We start from the raw sequence: 20,706 nt of genomic DNA, 5'->3' as shown, positions 1-20,706 counted from the left end.
CATTCTGCTTCCTGTATGCAGCCTCGTCCATAGTTTATTTGCGATAAACTGTCCAAGTTTTCACATGCATTTTCCGCTATTCTGGGTTTCTGTTTAGAATGCATCTATTTTCTTCCTTGTCGTGTCCTGTGTCGTATTGATAAGGGTATCCATTGTTTGTCAACATCCGTGGCACATGCCCCAGCTCCATGTAGACAAATTTACAAATATTACAATACATGAATCCCCTTCTGATATATGGACCAATGATAGACGTTTTGTAAAAACCTGGGCACTCTTCCCTTACTTGAAGGAGCGGCCTGCGTTTGAGTAGGTTAGATATGACATATGGGCTTTTCTTTCAACAAGGACATCAAGTAACTGAAAGGCTTTCTCTGTGCTGCTCTCATTTGTAAAGTTGAGAATTGAATTAAATTTTTGGGATATCTGCTAACATTTCTTCATCATCTGCTTCTTGGGTTGTGACAAAGATTTCATCGACATATCTGACAGATTAATAGTCTGTGGTGATTGCCGAAGTTCCTGTCTTCTACAGCAGCCAAATATATGGCAAAGGGAACTCCACTGCAACACTGTCAGCAAGGGGCCTCCACTGTGCATGCCATTAGCATATCGTAAAGGAGTTTTTGGGGAGTTAGGGATGGGTCCATCACAGATCAGTAAACATTATTGAAGAATATGTCAGTGATCTATCGAACTGGAAATTCTGGAATAGTTGTATGTCTCGTTGAACACTGAAGGAGCAGGCGACATGAATTATGTAAGAATTTTATCGTTAATAAGAATAATTCTGTAGTTATTTTACTTTTCTTGTTCTTTTTCAGCAATCCGTAAATTTGTGAAAGAATAGTCCTCACCTTTCCCCGCAAAGAACAGCACAATTTCAAATAGGCATTTTTGCCCTTAATAAGAGCAATAACTGTGATTCGCGATGTAAGTTTAATCAGAAGAATATCCTTCTTTTCAATATGTTTTACGTAACAATGATCAAATGAACTCTTGCTATCTTTTTTTTTTTTTTTTTTTTTTTTTTTTTACAGAAATGATGGCATTAACCCATTCCTAGTTAATCTGTTTTATCATCCTTTTGAAATAATTAATTCAAACAGATACCTTCCTTTCATAATCATTAATTTCTTTTTGTTACATTAACTTCCGTAAATACTCAGGAAAGCGGGTTAAATATGAAATGTTTATAATTACCCATTTGGGAATTATTTTATTATAAAAAATATAGTAATGGAACTCATCGGTGTTGAAAAAATGATCTTACCCGTTTCCTTTCATTATCAATGCCATACTACGAAACAAAACTATTAGCAAAAAATCGACCAAAGTCAGAGCTGAACTGCGTAAAAGTCGGTCAGGTTGCAAGCGGACATGGTTTCAAACTGACCAGGTTACGAGTTGATATTCATGTGGTGATAAGGAAAAGTGGTAGCAAGAGTGAGAGAGAGAAAGAGAAACCTGGAACGAAAACAGAGATCATGATGAGTTACCAGAATTATTGTACTTTTTACCGTCGTTGAAACACGAGTGACTGTTATCAAGACTGAGTGATATGGCACAGTACAAGCACAGGCTGCCTCGCTTCTGTTTCAGTGCCAGCCAGACTCCCTGCAGGGTAACGCATCGGTATATGATATAGATTTATACCGGTTGATCTCGCAATCTGTAATCTCTGGTGTCGTTACTTCTTGAGGTATGTATTATTCATTCACCATAGCCAGTCATTTTACTTCAACCTGAACAATAGGGCGAATCGCCTTGCTCAGTTCCCAATGATTAGATTAGATTAGATTATAAAGTTTTTGGCACATAGCCAAGCGCCGGAGCCGAGGGGCCATTCAGCGCATATATATCTTAAGAATAATAAAATTCGCTATTACACAAAGAAACATACACACAACCGATCTAACATACAAATCATTCATTCATAAAAACCAAACAAGAAACCTAAACCAATTAAAAGATAATTACAATTCGTAAAAAAGACCAATATTTTTTAAAAATTTCATAATTTGCTCTGCCTGAGCACCTTCACCTAAAATATTGGCAAGTGTCTTATTTGCCAGCAAACAAGCTCTACGTTTGGTTTCAAAATGAGGGCACTCCACCAAAATATGCACCACAGTCAAATCCACATGACAGTGGAACATGCGAGGAACCTGCCTATCCCGCCTCCACTCATCATTAGATACCATGAGTATATTTAGTGTGGCCAATACGTAATCTAGCTAAAACTATCTCAGACCTTCTATCATCCGGCTATGAGGCCAAGGATGAACAGAAGGCCTAATCGACTTTAATTTAAGATTATTATCTAAAGTAGACCAGTGGGCCTGCCACTGGTCTCTACAATAAAATCGAATGGTATTTTTAAAATCGGAAACAGGGACGCCCATGTTGGAAATATGCTAAGCCTAGTTGCAGCCTTAGCAGCAGCTACACCTATCAGGGTGGAGACCTGTGAAATGAATAATTAAAACCCACATTGGGTGTGTGCTCTCCCAACTTTGTCTCTTGTAGACACATCGCAGATAAATCATGTTCCCTAAACAGAACCCGAACTTGCTCTCTATTTGGTATAAATCCACGGATGTTCCATTGCATGAGCGCCATTATTTAGAGGAAGGGATCTTAAAATTCCCTACTAATTTAGGAATCTGTGTCCTGGTGAGAGAGATCTTATCAGTTTTACCAGTACTATTTGACCTAGATCTAGGTGTTACAGATTCTAGAAAGATGGGCTTTCACTTGCCCTTTCAGTTTTTACTTTTGTTCTTTCTACGATTGTTGAGTGACCGTGAATGAGGCGAAGAGGGAGAAAAGGGCCCTCTTCTGACGAATAAAGAGGGCCTCTATCTCCTCACCGTCATCTCCACGGTGCACTGTAATGTCAAGATCAGGTGAGGGCTCAATGTCAGGCAATGTCCCTGACAGAGAAAAGTCGTCAAACAAATTTGAGACCTGGCTTGAACCCTTTGAAACAACAGGGTCCCTGGCTTGACCAGTCTCTACAACATGAGGAGCCCCGCCAGAGGGGCCATGAGAAGCCCCACTAGGGGGGCCGTGGGGAGCCCCACCAGAGGGGCGTGGGAAACCCCACCAAGGGGGGCGGGGAACCCCCCAACCCAACCCGGGGGGCGGGGCCACGGGGAGCCCCAACAGGGGGGGCACGGGAGCCCCAGAGAGGGCATGGGAAACCCCATTAGGGGAGGGCCCCCGGGGAGCACCACCTGAAGGGGCACCAGAAGTAGCAATATCCAGCTGTTGTGCCTTCAAGGCATCTGAATAAGTTTTCCTTCCCAATAGCTTCTTGGCCTGTCCACACTGATGTGTTCAGCGATAGATTTAAGTAATGCCTCCTGTTCTTTTTTAAACTTCACTGCATTTCTTATCTCGGGCTCGATGTTCACCCTTACAGTTCACACAAATTACCGTTCAGAACATTCCTCGTGCTCAGGCTTGCCACACGATTCACAAAGTTTATTTCTGGTGCAAACATTTGAGGAGTGTCCAAAGCCAAAACATTTAAAACACTGGAGCACTCTCGGTCTATAAGGACGAATTTTCATATTAATTTCATTGTCAAGAACAATTTCAGATGGCAAAAAAGGACTTACAAATGTTAAAATAATCATAGACGAGCGGGGCACCTTGAAAACCTTCCAAACCACGTCTGGACACATCTCCAAAATTTCCTCTTCGTCCATTTCATGTAAATCTTCATTGAAGATGACACCCTTTGCGTACTAAAATTATAGTGAGGTTTTACCTCTTTTATCATACCTTTGGGATCAAGCTTTAAATTTAGGAGCATTATGATTGAACATTGGTCTTGGCATGAACTAAAAAACTACTACGCCCAAAGCGAGTTACTTCTGGGCTCCCAACATTGCCGATCTTCTGGCTTACCAACCTTTTCACCTTGAAGAGGTTTGCCTCTCTCACCATGTGTTGAAATAATCAACCACTTAGCGGGGGTCTGGTGATCTGGGGGTTTTACTTATTTTATTCGAATCTTTAGTTTCAGTTGGTGGTCTATATATCTCAAGATACCTAGGGACCTCTTCTGCCTCTACAAGTTCCAACACTCATAGAGGTCTGACCTAAAAACTCTCTGTAGGGCTCTGTGAGCTTCCGATTCATTGTTGAAAAATATCCAAAATTCAAACAACCGTAATTTTTTCCAAGTCTACTTCCGTAATTCTTTTACGTTCCCAAATTTACAAAATTCATTGAATAAGGTTTCATAATTCCAGTCTAAAGGGACTGGTTTTTTACATACAAAATGTTTGTAACAAGGGAGCTCATTAGAAAAAAAGGCTCCAAAAGTCACAATGGAAGAATTACCAAAATTTTCCTTGTCCTTATCCTTGCCCAAGTCGTCAACAGAAGGTTTTAGTGTGTCCATAAGACGTAGAATTGATGATTCGTCCAGGTAGTCCCCCACCCACCATGGAGCCACATTTAGAGGACAGTGTTATCCCATACAGGGCTGCCCTAGGGTACCACCCAGATATACACCCACCCCCCTCAGTGCTTAAGGCGTCATGATGTCCGTCGAGATCAGACCCAGCACTAAGAGCGGGGTTTGACATCTAAACTTTCCCCTCGCTCGACCACGTTAGGTACTCGAGTTCTACGGATGAGGTGGCATGCCAACCGTCCTCACCCTCCATCAAATCCAATGAACAAGTCCAAATCATGTCCAAAACCAATCCAAGTCATCAACATAAAAACCGTGCCTTATAGAGGGAGGAAGCAGAAGGAAGAAAAGTTTTAGTAAAAGGAAAAGGGCTGATCATTATTTAGTTGGATCAACAGCTGGGCACCAAGGCCAGCGAGAAAGTAGTTCCCACCAGGCATCAGGGGCCCACCAGCTGCTGAACCCTAAGCCCCCCATCCTCGGCAAGGCTTCAGCATCTGGGGGGTCAGTTCCCAATGACATTCACGGGCAAGTTTATCGAGAGTTACAGGCGCCTATCATCCTCCACGTATGCTAGATGACTCTTAACTCTTAATTTCCCTCGTTATTATTTGTTTATTTGTCCATTTCTTGCTGCCCATTATCAGCACAAAAGATCGTTCGAAGATAAAAACAAATTTATATTCGAGATTCTATATTATGTGGGTAAGTGAATTATCCAAAAATTTCGACCTGAGGTGGTTGCTGGAGCAGACTATCATCGACCACAGAATCAGTGGAAAATGTGGTATAGATGTTTGTCCATGTAAGCAATGCCATTTGAATAATAGACAATTAAATGTTAGTGTCTGAAGACGGGAGGAATAACAGAAGAGTAAGTTTTCAACAAGTGCATTATATCCGTCGAAAAATTGTTTCCTGTGTTTATATGACACACACACACACACACACACACACACAGTATATGGCTAGTTGTGATGAGGGATATTGAGGAAATATAAAAGATTGTTTGCAGATTAACGAGACTGGAAAGTGGTATTTGTACCGCTTATAAAGAAAAGATATTCCATTTGAAGTGAAAGAGGTTCAAGAGTTTAGCAAACGAAAAGAACCGGTGAATGTTATCATGTGGAAGTCCAATCGAGGGAGGAGTGAATTCCAGCATGAACTTACCCAGTCAAAAACAAGTGTGTGAAGAATATAGGCAAGAAAATGAAGAAACTAGATTGAAGTGTCCGAGGTATTCGTGAAATCATTAAGACAAACTGTCATTTTGACGAAAGTAGGACCTAAGGGTGATGAAATCTATTTCACGATGCAAAATGTGTTTTTAACTTTCATGTGGACAATACTTTTAAAACTAATAATGAATATAATGGAAAATCAGTTGAACCACAGAAGGGTACTTTCTAATTACGTAAATTGTTAGAGAAGATAACTCAGGCAAAATGGTTAAGTTGTAGGGAAGGAAGAATACTTAAGTTTATTTTTAAAAATGTGAATTAAGAGTCCTCAGAGGGAAAGAGAATGTAACAAGAATAGGCAAATGTTTTATGTCGAATGCGTGGAAGGTGAAAGAAGAGTATAGTGTGAATTCGTTCAGATGCTAATAATATTTCTGCATAGGTTTTATAAAGTACCTTTTGATGTTTTAACAGTCATTTTTCACAGATTGGATTGTTAACAGCAGTTCGAGGAGGATAAGGGCAATTGCTTTCCAATTTTCTTTTCAAGTCTGTGCAGCAAGAAGCTGCTCGCGGTGTAAAGATAACGTCAACTTAGTTCTATTTTTAGTCGATTCAGTAGTGAAGGAAAGGACCTGGGTACAACAATTGATAGTGACCTTATCTTTCAAGAGGTTCATCACAGTGACTTGGAGCATCAGTTTATCTCTGTTCGCGTTTTCAGCTTGGTAACGTACCGCGTTCTATTATTGTCTCAGAAACGCGGTTCACGTGGCCCACTCACTGATTTCTATGAAAGTTTTCTTTTCGGAAGGGAGGCAATATTTTGAACTTGTGGTCTGCTAAAACTACTTGATAGTGGAAGGCAAACTTTCGTGATTCAGTTATATATATATATATATATAAATATATATATATATATATATAATATATATATATGATTATATGCATGTATAATGATGAACGGATAGGACAGGCGAGTCGGCCAAAGTGATGAAATACACAGGGAGCAGGAGCAGGCACAAACATGGCGAAGTAATCACAATTTATACCGACGTTTCCGCATTCAGCTGAATGGTACTGAAATGAGCCTATATCCAAAAGATTTTCTGCTTCATATATAATTACCAGTCTAGTAGTAGGAGAGCGTTAGACATGATAGGGACCATAAGGGAAGTTATATAATATATATATATATATATATAATATATTATATATATATATATATATCTATATATATATAAGTCATATCACATTTCCGTGATTCATATACATATATCGCGCTACAATGTCCTTTAATATCTAATTCGCTCTACCTCGGATTAATATATTTTCATACATGCTTAACCGAAGGGGAATTTTTTCTCGAAATGAAACTTGCCTGGACCAGGCAAGTCATTATCGAGAAAAAATTCCCCTTCGGTTAAGCATATATGAAAATATATTAATTCCGAGGTAGAGCGAATTAGATATTAAAAGACATTGTAGCGCGATATATAGTATATATATTATATTAATATATATATATATATATATATATATATATATATATATGTGTGGGGTGTGTTGTGTGTGTGTGTGTATATATATATATATATATATATATATTATATATAATATATATGATGTGTGTGTGTGTGTGTAGATATATATATATATAGATATATATATATATATATATATATATATATATATATATATATATATAGAGCTAATGATGGAAGGGCAATTACTAAACCTTGTACATAGCTTACAAGTTACACGCAACCCCTGGGAAAATAGTGTGATTGTGTCAGCTCGGCTTCTGTAGGCATCGGTGTATACTTGGATGATCGAGGTGGCACGGGTACCTAGATAACTAGGGAGGCCGGAGAAGGGTGACAAATAAAGCACATGAAGGAAATGAGTGGCGGAATTTCACGGGTTTGTCTTTAAAGGAAAGAATTCCCCACACACACTCAAGTGTGTAAAGGGACCCTACCCGCATTTTTTTTTTTTTTTTTTTTGTTTTTTTTTTTTTTTTTTTTTTTTTTCACTTTTGGAGTTAATCAGTGTAAAAATGCTACAAACTACGGTGATGCTTCCCAAGAAGTTTCATTGTTTCCTTATATTTAAATAAATATCTTTAGCGATGGGTTTGGTGCACCGGGCATTTCAATTGCCGCCCTTTAAAAAATTGTTTGTTTCAGCACGATGACAAATAATGACTTTTTACCGACTTTATCATTTATTTCTGTTTTGTTTTGTTCATTAACTCTTTATTTCGATTCAGTGACCTTCATTTAACCAGGTAAGAAATAAGTGTTTCAGTGTATGTGTTTACGTGCTCTCTCTCTTCTCATATATTTCTTTGTATGTTATGTAACAGACGTTTTATAGTGCTTTGTTATAGTCTTCTTTAAACTTATTTCATTATAAGAAACTGTAAAGATTAGTATGACTTTGTACACTACATTACGATATATATATATATATATATATATATATATATATATATATATATATATAATATATATATATATGAAGAGGGAGACAGACAGCATTTTTTTTTTTTTCGTCTCTGAGATTATAGTACTTACTTTATTTTGGTGTTTTATGGGCTCCTTTTATTAGATGAAATTGTTGTAACAACACTTTTACCAGTCTCACAAACACACACACACACACACACACACATATATATATCATATATATATATATAAAACATACGAGTGTGCTAGTGCTAGGACTTAGGCCCTCTTCATTGCGTCTGTATGTGTATACACACACACACACACACACACAACGTTTTAGCGAGTTATTTGTGATGTAAATGGACTTATAGCTCTTTGTTATTCATACTTTGACCAGGGGCGTTCCTAGACATTTTGGGTCCCGGGGGGCACAGTCCCATTTGGGTCCCTTCTTATTGGGTGGGAAGGGAGCCAAAGCAGCTGGGGGGGGGGGGGGTTCGGAAAATTTTTTAGAATATGAGCAAATATAAGATAATTTTAAAGGCACTTGTAAATGCAAATTTCAGACATTTTATTTCTTAAAATGCATACTTGAAGATCCACTTAATCCAGTTAAACATAATAATAAATGGTAAAAATGAGGATAACAGCAATGTACTCAGATGGCGATATGATGTGGAGGGAGTTAAAATGAATCGGTATTTCTGGAAGGGATTCCATTATGTGAAGGGAGGTAGATCACAGTGAAGGGAGCTAGAACAGAGGGAAAAGAAGTTAAAACAGTGAAGGGAAGGTAGAACATAGTGAAAGGGAGGTAGAACAGAATGAAAAGGAGGTAGAACAGAGTGAAAGGGAGGTAGAACGGAGTGAAGGGAGGTAGAACATAGTGAAAGGGATGACTTCCTGGCCCATTTTCTTCTATACCATCTACGTACATTTAAGGCAGACTTAGCTATATGTTATTCATAACTCCCTCTCCCACACATGACACTGACACCTCTCGCCCAAATCCCGTTACCCAGGGCTGGCCCAACCACCCTTCAATGGGGCCACCGGCCCCCTGGGTTAAGCAGAAGGCCAGATTCATTGAATCGTTTGAATGTGTATTATCTGGGCAAATGGGGCCATTGTGGGGGCCCTCAGAGGTTAATTAGGACCCCTATAATTAATAATCAATTGCTTTAGAACCGCTCTGCCCTTACCCGTACAATCAACGTTACCCACCCTCCTCCGATCCGTATGAGAAGGTCTATAATTGGCTCTACAATGGGGGGGGGGGGAGGGGGGAGGGGGGAACGCCGGAGAGCCCTATTTCTTTTACATAACATTTTTGTTCACCAAAATTGAAAATTGGGCCCCGTTAAAGAGCCCCAAACTTTTGGGCTCAAATACAAATGGGGCCCTTGACCATTTTGGGGCCACTGGATTTAGCTTGTCCTGTCATAGCAGCAATGATCAAATTTCGCATTTTCCGGGGGGCGATTTCAAACAGCCCCCAACCCCCTCAGGAACCCCACTGACTTTGACTTTTACCCTTATATGCATGATGGGGAGAATTGCCAAAGCTCGTGAAATGTCCATTGAGAGCCTAAGAAGAAACAGAGAAGAAAGGCACTCAAAGGCTTCGCAGCCTTTCACCAGTGATCCTCAACCCTCCACCTCCCATGAACCCACCACTCCTACCACTGGGAGACCTTGTAGGGGGTAGTCCCATCAATGCACCTCATGCAGTGCACGGTAGGCGTTACTTAAGGCTTTTTGCAGCGTGACCTCAGCCCCTAGCTGCAACCCCCTTCCGTTCCATTTACTGTACCTCCTTTTATATTCTCTTTCTTCCACCTTACTATCCACCATCTAACAATTATTCATAGTGCAACTGCGAGGTTACCCTCCTGTTACACCTTTCAAACCTTCCACTACCTATTTCCGTTTCAGTGCTCAATAATCACATAAGTCTCGGTGCTTAGCCTTTGGCCTAAATTTTTTATTCCACCATATAAAGGTGGCACTGGCGACCAATAAAGAAAAGCTCCCATAAATGAAATAACTGCTCAGAGAAGAAATAGACGGTCTTCTGAACTGAAACTGGAGGCAACTTTGACAGAAAAGAAGTGTCCTATCTTATATGAAAATGATGTAAGGGAACTGTGAACATTATGCTGTCCTAATTGTTACAGTGATAACGTAAATGTTGAAGTTCCTCACCATCAGGTTAGCACATAGGTAAAGGTAACGTGCAATTACAATAATATTGTAGCTATAAACACAATAGAGAAAATCCCCTAGCTGCCATTCCAAAGAATACTTACCCACGGACATTAGCAATGGTGTATAGTAGCATGCTACAATGAATTGGTTATGGTGTTCTTATGAAGTTGACACATTTTATGAACATTAGTAAATTCAAAGTACATATATTCAGTATGCCAAATACCTTACTAGTGAAGCTTTGAAAGTGAGAAATTTTTAGAAAGAAGCAGGGAATCTGTGTGTTTGCATTATGAAGAGGACTTGTGTTATGACCGACGAAAATGGTTTAAGGGCTGGTATATGGTATGTTTTACCTAAAATCCTAAAATGGGAAAAATTTGACAAGTTCCTGTATCTGTCAAGTTCCTGTATCAGAGGAACGTTGACGTTTCAAGTTGATCTGCGTCTTATTTCTAAGCAATGGTTTAGTCGTGTGTTGTTTTAGGATGCACGAATAGGTGGAGAAGGAAAGCCTAGTATCCTAGCATCGTATTCCCAGCGAAAAGGACAAGGAAAGGAGAAATAAGTGGCTGGTAGTCACTCACTGAGTCACTGCCCAACTCGTGCAAGGCTTAAAGAGAATTAAGATGAAAGATAGCAGTGGGACAGCGCTTCGTAACCAGAGCACTTCGTAACCTGACCTAAATTGCTCAGTAAATGAGTAATATTATTTACTAAGTTCAAAAGACCAACACAATAGCCCCTCCATGTCTTTACCACAAAGAGTTCGTCTGCCACAAACATGCCGAGATCGACGTTCCAATATTATTTTCCCGCCACAATAACACGTGGGCAGAAGTTTTCACCCATATGTATCTAATTCGTCCTATCTTCCAATTGGAAGTTGATCTTTATGAAATAATATAATCTTATGCAAAATATTAGAGCATAAAAGTGTTTTTATATTGAAATATTCAGATTTACATATTTTCGTTGACATTGTTTCGGAAGACTGCTCAAAATTCGCGCGATTTTATTGCATAGAAACTTGAGAACTTTATACTCCACCACAATCTTATATAGTTATTTATTTTAACCCATATGCCAAAAATAAAAGCATAAAATTATAAATCCGTGTTTTTCAGAGTAAAAAAAAAAATAACGATAGACTTCACGCTAGCAAACATTTGTGATTCACAGTAAATGGATCGAGTCATCGAAACTAAGAGTTCAGTATACATACAGCTTGCCCGCGTGTGAAAGTTGTTTGAAACTACTTGATAAACCTTTATGGAAAGCAAATTAATATCCCGCATTCCCATCGGGTCCCCCTTGCCGTAGGATCGAGTTCAAAGGTAAATTACAGGTTAATTACAGCCGGGCGAAAAAGTATTACTTTGAATTCTTCAGGAGGTAAAACTAGAAAAACTTCAACTGCCATAGTCTAGCTCGCCGCGGAATAGTTACTATGTAGATCTACCTAAGTTTACTTAAATGTTTGTTGTTGCACTGGAATGTTGTTTCTCTCTCTCTCTCTCTCTGTCATGGTAAGTGAAGTTAACAGATTGAAAAACTTAAGACATATTTTGAGAAACTAATATAGCACTGCACGAGATTACGTATACAATGTAATAAGCAAGAACTCTAAACCTTACCTTGCCATACTTGCACAGTGTGCACAAAACACTTGACAAAGTTTAAGTAGGAGAGAGCGTCGTTTGCTAATCTCTTTTGCCTACCAGCTACTGCGCATGTGCCAGATATGCTTCGTTGAATAATCGTTGTTTACAAACAGCAATCTCACCTTAAAGGTACACGTGTTTACCGCATTAATTGCTGTTTTCATGCTTGTGCGTGCGTGTATTTTGTGTTTTATTGATTCAATAGTATTCATAATGCCAAGGGAAAAGGCTAGTTATTGTAAGAGGCTGGAAATCGCTGCAAAAGGGTCACAGCTTTGACGATAATTGTAAAAGACGACGAGATATTGAGACTGAGGGCAAAAATGCTGGTGAAGCTAGTCGCCTGAAAACATCTGAAAAAGAAAATATTTTTTCGAAAAATTAACTGAAAATATCAGTGAACGTAGTCGTATCATTGTGTATGAAGATTCAATCCATAATTTAGTAAGTAAATTGATAGGTGTAAAGAATGTTTAAGTGATAAAGTGAATATAAAATTAGTTGGGCATCAAATAGACACGTATCTGAACGCTATTTGTGATACCTGTAACTATGGCTATATATAAAGAGGAAACAGGATTAAAAGAGAAGGGTTTTCATCCATGTACAACTCTTGGGTAGTATTTTGTGTGGTGTTTTTGCTTCTTGTTACTGGATATGATTGAGTCGAGTGATTTCTGCTTTGAACTTGAGGCGCATTAGTAGTAGTAGGTGGGATATGCCTTTGAAACGGCTCCCTTGCTTGTTCCTCCTTTATTTGTGTTTGTTTGAGTTTCTTTTTTCTGAAATATCACATTTCTTTTAGAAATTATTATTTTCGTCTTCCTCCCTCACTAGATCTACCAATAAGAGTATATTAGCTACCATTTCCTCTATATTTTCCTGACATGGTTACTTCACAAAACTATATATATTTCTAGGCTCATTGTATGCTGAGCAGTAAAGTAAGAAATATTCTAAATTTTCATTTTTTTTCACACAGTACAAACATTTTGTATCTTTTCCTTTTATCCTATTTATCCTATGTGGTAGGTTGGCATTCTTGACAAAGCCAGTTGATTTCCTCCTGTTTCTTCACTGCTCTTCTATAATCTTCTCTGGAAATACCAGTGTTACAGACTCGGTGCTGCCATCTGTTGCACAGCATTCCTTCCTGCCTTGGTCTTACAGTCTTCTTACAAAAGATGCATGAATCCATGGATGGGTTTATTGATGTATTTCTTTATCACAACAGCTCCAATAGAAGTGAATGCTAGCTAGAGGCATTGCCATTAACTTCTTGTTTGTGATGGTAGTTGAGAACTTCTGTGTACTGGTAGTTATCCAATTATCTACTTGTTTGTAATGGTAGTTAGCAACGCTGTGCATTTGTAGTTATCCAGTTAACTACCTGTTTGTGATAGTAGTTACCTGTTTCTGATGGTAGTTAGTAACTCTTGTGTGCTGGTTGTTAAGAGGACGTTTTGGTAGGGAGACTTTTGACTGGATACCCTGTTATTTAATCTTAGTGTACCTAGTCTGGCCCTACTGATCAGCATTGCTTTTTCAGTGTTGTCATACAGATTTCTTCTCTTAAGTTTTCTTTATATTTTCTGTAGATTCTTAATGTTGACTTTTCATTCATTTCTTTCTGCCATGTTTTTTTGTCCCAGTTTTTTTTTTATTATATATGTCTCTTAACTGTTCGTCTTTAACTGCTTCAGTTTTACTTATGTTTATGTTTAGTTCTTTCATATATTCTTTTACTTGCATTATCCAGTTTTTTTTTTTTTTTTTTGGGGGGGGAGGGGGGGGGGGGGGCGGTGGCACAGGATATTGGTACGGCAGCCATATCCCTGATTGCGATAGATATTGGTATGGCAGTGAATTACGCATGCGTCAATTTCAGACTTCCTGCCGTAAAATAACAGTGTAGTGGGGGTACGTCAGATTCTGTCAGTGGTGCCGTATTGCGCTATTGACTTGCTGTAGGTACGGCAGTTTGCTAATCATGCAGCAGTTGCCAGTACACTTGCCAAGAGCTATAGGCACGGCACTAGAAGATCAGCGACAGTAGTAATAATAGTCGAACAGAATTGTTTCACTAAACATGTTCAATTCAAAATGTCAGAGTGAAGCACCATACTGTCATCACCAAAGCATTTTGACAGTAAGTGAAAATATATAAAATATCACAATAATACTTAAACATACTTAGATTTTGACTACATTCATGTAAAATAAAACTAAACTAATCTATCTGTGTACTTCAAATTTTCTTTGAATCTCCCCTGAACCTGTAATACATCAGTTTTCACTGAAAAACAGATTTCAACGAGCTGAAAAAAGCAATAGACGTCTACGAAGAGTCAAACTTCCAGAAATTGAATATCCGTAGGTCACAAACGATCGAATTGTTCCTGAAAAGAGCTCCGGAGAGGAGATTCAAAAATTTGAAGTACACAGAAATCGTGCTCTGCTGTATTCATGGTAGTAAGGAAAACCACCAAAGTCGATCCTCTGGTAAACAGCCTAATCAATCGTAAGTAATCATCCAAATCAGTTCTATATTAACAGCATGTTTCCCATATTGGACGCACTACCTTACTAGCTAAGCTTCAAATCTTTGAATCTCCTCTTCGGAGCTCTTTTCAGCCTTAGACTAAGGGCGATTCGATCGTTCGTGACCTACGGATATACAATCCCTGGAAGTTTGACTCTTTGTAGACGTCTATTGCCTTTTTCAGCTTGTTGAAACCTGAAAACATCTGTTTTTCAGGGGTGATCCCTGAGGCCGTAAACAAGGGTTCGCGCATGAGTAATTCACAGCCGTACCAATATCCAGTTCAATTTTATATAATATAATAATTATTAATATATATATATACTAATAATTATATATATCTATATACATATATATAATGATAGATTATATAATATATATATATATATATATATATATATATAATATATATTATATTACATATTATATACATATATATATAATATATATATATATATTATATACACATATATATATAGATAGATATATATATATATATATATATATATATATATATATATACTGATCCATGTTTATCTCATATAGGAGCCTATTTTTTCCACCTCTCTTCAGTGCATATTTCGGGTAGAATAGCATATTCTTCATATCTCTTGAGTGGTAGGAAGAGGCCCCTATTTCAGATCTTAACGTACAACTTGCTGTGTAACTTGGCGCTTTCAAAATTGTTCTATATACTTGATTGCTATCTTCTGAAATTCAATTATGGTTTTCTTGTCAAGTTTCATGACTTCCATGGCATACAAGAAGTAAGGCATCGCTAATCCTTTCCAACACAATTTAACTATTTTTACCCTGCTACAGCTTTTATTGGTGACTGCATTAGCCATATTTACCATCTGCTTTGCTTTAATTTGGGCCCTTTTTATCTGTTCTCTGAAGCAGTCTTTCATGTTTTTGATTGTCACTCCTAGGTATTTAATCTGCTTAACTATTTTTATTCCTTCTATGTGCTCCATTTCTTCCACATCATCGATACTATACCAGTCGTCGTATATTAATATGTTACTCTTGCCTTGTTTATGTTTGGGTCACATTCACTCGCTATTTCCATAAGGGTTTTTATTGCTTTTGTTATTTCTTCAAGGGTGTGTGCATCATCTGCATATAATAGTGCCACAATCCTTATAACTTCATTTCTAAAACCTTCTGTTGTATTTTCTATTTTTTTCTATTATCAGGTACGTCACCGTACGTTATTAGTAGAAAGAATATGGTTGAGGTATTGCATCCCTGTCTTATTCCATTAGTTACATTTAGCTCTTTTTGTTCTATGTTGTTAAGGCATAGACTTCTTACACCATTTGTATATATCTTTGCAACTGCATTTATTACCTCTGCATTCAGCCTATATTTCATCATGACCTGTATAAGCATTTTCCTTTTAACTGAGTTAAATGCTTTTTGGAAGCCTACTAATACAACAATTAATGAGTCCTTTCTTCTGTACATTTCTTGTATGCAGTATTCTAAGATATATAATTATCAATTCCCCTCCTTTGTGCAGTAAAGCCTGATTGCAGTAAAGCCTGATTGCAGTTCATTCATTTTTCCTATATTTCTAATATGCTTTTCAGTATTGGTTTTCAGGATCCCCATGAAAATTTTACATCATGCATTTGTTAGAGCAATTTGCCTAAGATCTTTGACTATGGGGTGTTGTTTCTTGGGTGTAAGTGTTGTTTTTTTTTTTTTACTTAAACCAGCTTCTCTGTGTTTTCCTCCCTTTCAGCATGCTGTTTAAGCACTGCAAATTCTTTTTGAAGGTTGGTACACTAAGAATAGTTTGAACAGAACTGGCTTCATTCCATCTGCCCCTGGTGCTTTATTTACCTTAATTTTCTCGAGTTGATTTTTTACGTCTGTTATATTGACGTCTTCCATGGGTTTAATTTCTGTCTTTGTTAGGTCTAATGCTACATGTAAGGTGCTTATTATTCGTTTATTTCTTTGTTTATGATTAATTGACATGTAGACTAGTATTAGGTTAAATCTTGCCCTCTACTATTAGAATGTCTTTGTGTTCTGACTTTTATTTTTCTATCTGCATCTCTCCTTTGGATCTATACATTATTAGTAGACCTTCTCCTTTGGTGTCTTCATCTCTCATCGAGTCTGGGTATAGCAATTTTTGTTGTTTAAGGTGCATTTCTGTGATGCACATAATTGTGTTTTCTTTTGTTATGTCCACTAGCCCGATTAGTTTTGCTTTTCTCAGCTCTTGGGTGTTTATGAGCTTTATTTTGAGATTTCTTGATGCATCTTTTGTGCTGCTCACTATCTCTTCATTTTCTTTATTTATAAAAGTGCTTCTACCATCTAACCGTTTATCTATCATTTGTAAAAAAAAAAAAAAAAAAACTTTTCTCTTAAACCTACTTGCCTATAATTGTTACTAAAGTTACTTCCTTCACCTACCTGCCCTAAACTAATTTTCCTTCTACAGCTTACCTCAGACTTTTTAACATTACTAGATGTTGTATTTTCTCCTAACTCTAAATTATTTACATTCCTAAAAATATTATTATTCCTTTTTCACATCCAACATACATCAGGTATGCGAAATAGTACATTACTGTGTGTGCTATTGAAAAAACAAAAAGAATATTAGAGGAAAGTAGAGAGGCTGTGAGGAAATATTTTGGTAAAGAGCCAAGTGAAATTGTTGAAGTGGATGTCACGTTTGGCGGGTCATGGCATAGAAGAGGCTATAGGTCAAACTATGGTATAAGGGGCAGTATTAGAGGCAGACACTGGCCTTATTTTAGATTATGATTCCCTTAGCAAATTTTGTATAAAATGTAGCCAAAAAGAACAAATGTTAGTGAAAAGGGAAATGACAGAGTCAGTATATACATACAGTGGCTTTCACGCACTGCTGCCAATCCGTTGGTCTGAAGTTCTATTCCCTTCTCTGCCATAGCGGAATCAGAGAAATTTATTTCTGGTGGTAGAAATTCATTTCTTGATATAGTGTGGTTGTGATCCCACAATAAGCTGTCGGTCCCGTTGCTAGGTGACCAATTGATTTCCAAGCCACGTAAATATATCTAATCCTTCGGGCCAGCCTTAGGAGAGCTGTTAATCAGCTCAGTGGTCTGGTAAAACTAAGACATACTTAACTTAACATACAGTGGCTAGATGAACATTACTCCTCACCAGAGACTTGTGACATAAATTTTGAGAGGTCAGCCAGTGGTGCGGTGCCATGAAGGCTGAAGGTGCTGTGACATTGTGAGGACAATCAAGAACATTTTATGTAATACAAAACATTCATTACTGACGGTGATAGCTCGGCATTCAAATCAGTGACTGAAATGAGAGACAGAAGAGGACCATATGGCGATGGAAAACCAGTTGCAAAGGCCAAGTGCATAAATCATGTGGCCAAAAGACTTGGCACAAGTCTCCGCAACCTAAAGCGAAAGAGGTTCGTAGATGATGATGCTGACAGTGATGAACCTCCCAAGAAAAATAGGAGATTAGGCATGGGAGGAAGAAACAAACTGACTGACAGTGTCGTTGACCGCTTGCAATATTATTTCTCTGCCAGTCTCGGAAGAAAAGTAGGCACCACTAGTAGTGCAATGAGGGATGAAGTCATGTCTCGTTTTCTTCATTGTACTTCAACTGACGTTAAACCTATGCATCACCTTTGCACTAAAGGAACTAGTTCATGGTGCTTTTACAACAGGAACCTAGACCTTGGTATGGTGCCTCCATCACACAAATCAATAAAGGTAGATTTCCACCTAACAGACCATCAGTTGCAAGAAATGAAGGCCATTTATGATCGTCCGACTACCAATGAAATGATGCAGAGATGCCTCAAAGGCATGACCCAAAATAGGAATGAAAGTGTGCCCTAAACACAAAAATGCATCACGAATGTTTGTTGAGTTTGCAGCAGCTATAACCGTCAGGCATTATAAGGCCAGATATGAATGTTCTAATCTATGTTATGTTTTTGGCATTGAATCATCATCAGGGTTCATAAAATACTTGAAAAAGAAGGGCAAGATCATGGATGCTCCCATAAAAGTCAAGATGAGGAACAAAAGGCTGAGAAAGGACATAGAATTCTACACTGCTGGAGCATTCTATCAGAGTTTCACTTGCCTGGACAAAACTGCAATTACTATCTCAAATTTAAGTTATCATCGCTCGAACTTTTACTACTTCCTTAGTTTTTGACATATTCAAATAATTCTTTTTGTATCTACTTTTGCAGTCTTTTTCCTATAAAACTGCAGCCTTATATTCTTCAAAATCACTCAAAAAAAATTTTATCTTTAATAATTTGATTATCATACATTGCAAACCTAGGTATCATTTTAATTTTTTCCCCCACTGTAAAAATTAGTTTAAAGACAAAAATGGGCTGTTTTCTTATTGTTCAAATAGTTCTTTATTGCTGGTGAAAGTTTCAAAAGTTTAAGTTAAATACTTTCCCCTGTATAAGAAAATAAAAAAAACGCCAAATATCACTCACAGTTTTCAATTATTAATTTTTTTCCATGTATCATCTTCACACTTGCTACACATGTAAGTCGGTATCTTAAGGTTTTCCCATTAAAATTTCATTAAGTTTGGACAGTAATTTTATTAATTCCACAAAAAATCATATAACGGCTCTTGGTTGATGTTCGTGAGACTTATGATGGTTGTGGTATAACTATGGACATAGAGACAGGATTGACCCTGGATTTTCAAACAATGAGCAAGTTATGCTCTCTCTATAAAAGAGTAGCTTTTCAGAAAGGGCCAATCAGAGAAGAAGAATATCAGTGGCAGATGGACCACACCCTCTTCGGACATAAATCACCAAGGGTCTGCAGGTGCTATGGAAAGTGACGCTGCTAAACGGCTTGGGGACAGGTCTTGAAACCTTCAAAATGAAAATTATAACATTCATATCTGATGGCGACAGTAGTACTGCTTTTGCATCTGTCTGTGACACGAATGATGGCACTGGACCATACAGTGAGGCGCACAAAGTAAAATGTATAACTTGTGTCTTCAAACGATTTCATCAAGCATTTGAGAACGTACAAGCAGTCTGTAATGGAAAAGTCCGAGAGTGGCAAAAAAAAAAAATGTTATTTTATAAGAGGAAAGGAAAGCTCACAGAAGAAACTTTAAGACAGGCTGCAATTTTATTTTTAGTACATCATGAAGAATAAAGTGGACTAAAGCCCTGCAGAGATGAGAAATGCTTTTCTTTTTTGGGTTCTACTATTGTTCATCAACTGATGAAAACCCTAGACATCATTTATGCCCACAGAAGAGACAGCTAATGTTTTTATAATGCTGGTGTTGCTAAAGGTGCACCTAATTCATATTCAACAATGAAAGTTCGATTTCAACTGGAATGATACCAAATGGATGAAGTTAATACAGATGAAATGCGTGAAAGGGTTCACGCAGAATCAAAATGGATCTCTCTATGCATGCATTTGGCGCATATACTACAAAGAGAATTTTAGATTTCGCTTCTGCAACAGTGGTGCGCAACCACGATGTGGGTTGTTCAGCCAGTAATTTACTCAAGGAAACTGGCATAGAATCAAGCTCAGTGTTAGAATCATGTTTAATTTATGAAGATAAGAAAATGGAGTTAGCTTACTAATAGAGAATGAGAAACAAAGCCGGGAGTTTTTTGAAAATGGTTGTAATTTTTTCAACTTTAGATGCTAATTACTGAGTTAATATTAGAGATATTCAAATTATTTTTTACTGTTTGTTTAGCATTTTTCTTTAAATATACTAAAGGACTTTTTTGCTTTATGAATCATATTTTAATTCCAATGATTTTTGGGAGTTTGTTGATACACGAGTGATTACCCCATAAAACTAACTTTGTAATTTTTTTTTATATTAATTTTAAGAATTTATTAATTTCTTCTGAACAATTTACTGAAAATAAGTTATTCTTTAATGCAGAGTTTTGACAATTTCAATAAGATAAATATTTTTTTGAAAATTTGCTTTTATTTATTTATTTTTAATAACTTTTAATATGAACTTTTGATATTTGGTACATTTATAGATAAATATTACATTCTTGTGTGGCAAGTTTCAGTATTCTGCAGAGTTATTTAAGGATTCTTGCAAAAATGCAGATAGGGGTCCCTAATGCATGTACGGTGATGCGAGATACAGCTATTTGGCAGTTTCTTTTACTTTCTCTATCACTATATCGGGT

At 37.4% G+C, this 20,706-nt stretch overlaps 1 protein-coding gene and 1 pseudogene across 3 annotated transcripts in view; one reads left to right on the top strand and one right to left on the bottom strand.

Moving 5' to 3' along the window:
• Positions 1–20,706, bottom strand: part of LOC135196916 (tRNA-uridine aminocarboxypropyltransferase 1-like) — a 173,250-nt gene that overhangs the window by 132,701 nt on the left and 19,843 nt on the right. The gene's annotated exons all lie outside the window — the stretch shown is intronic.
• Positions 1,471–20,706, top strand: part of LOC135196918 (succinate-semialdehyde dehydrogenase, mitochondrial-like) — a 176,376-nt pseudogene continuing 157,140 nt past the window's right edge.

This window comes from Macrobrachium nipponense, chromosome 18 (assembly GCF_015104395.2).
Source record: "Macrobrachium nipponense isolate FS-2020 chromosome 18, ASM1510439v2, whole genome shotgun sequence".
Classification (NCBI taxonomy): Eukaryota; Metazoa; Arthropoda; class Malacostraca; order Decapoda; family Palaemonidae; genus Macrobrachium; species Macrobrachium nipponense.
This window is presented reverse-complemented; position numbering and strand designations above follow the sequence as displayed.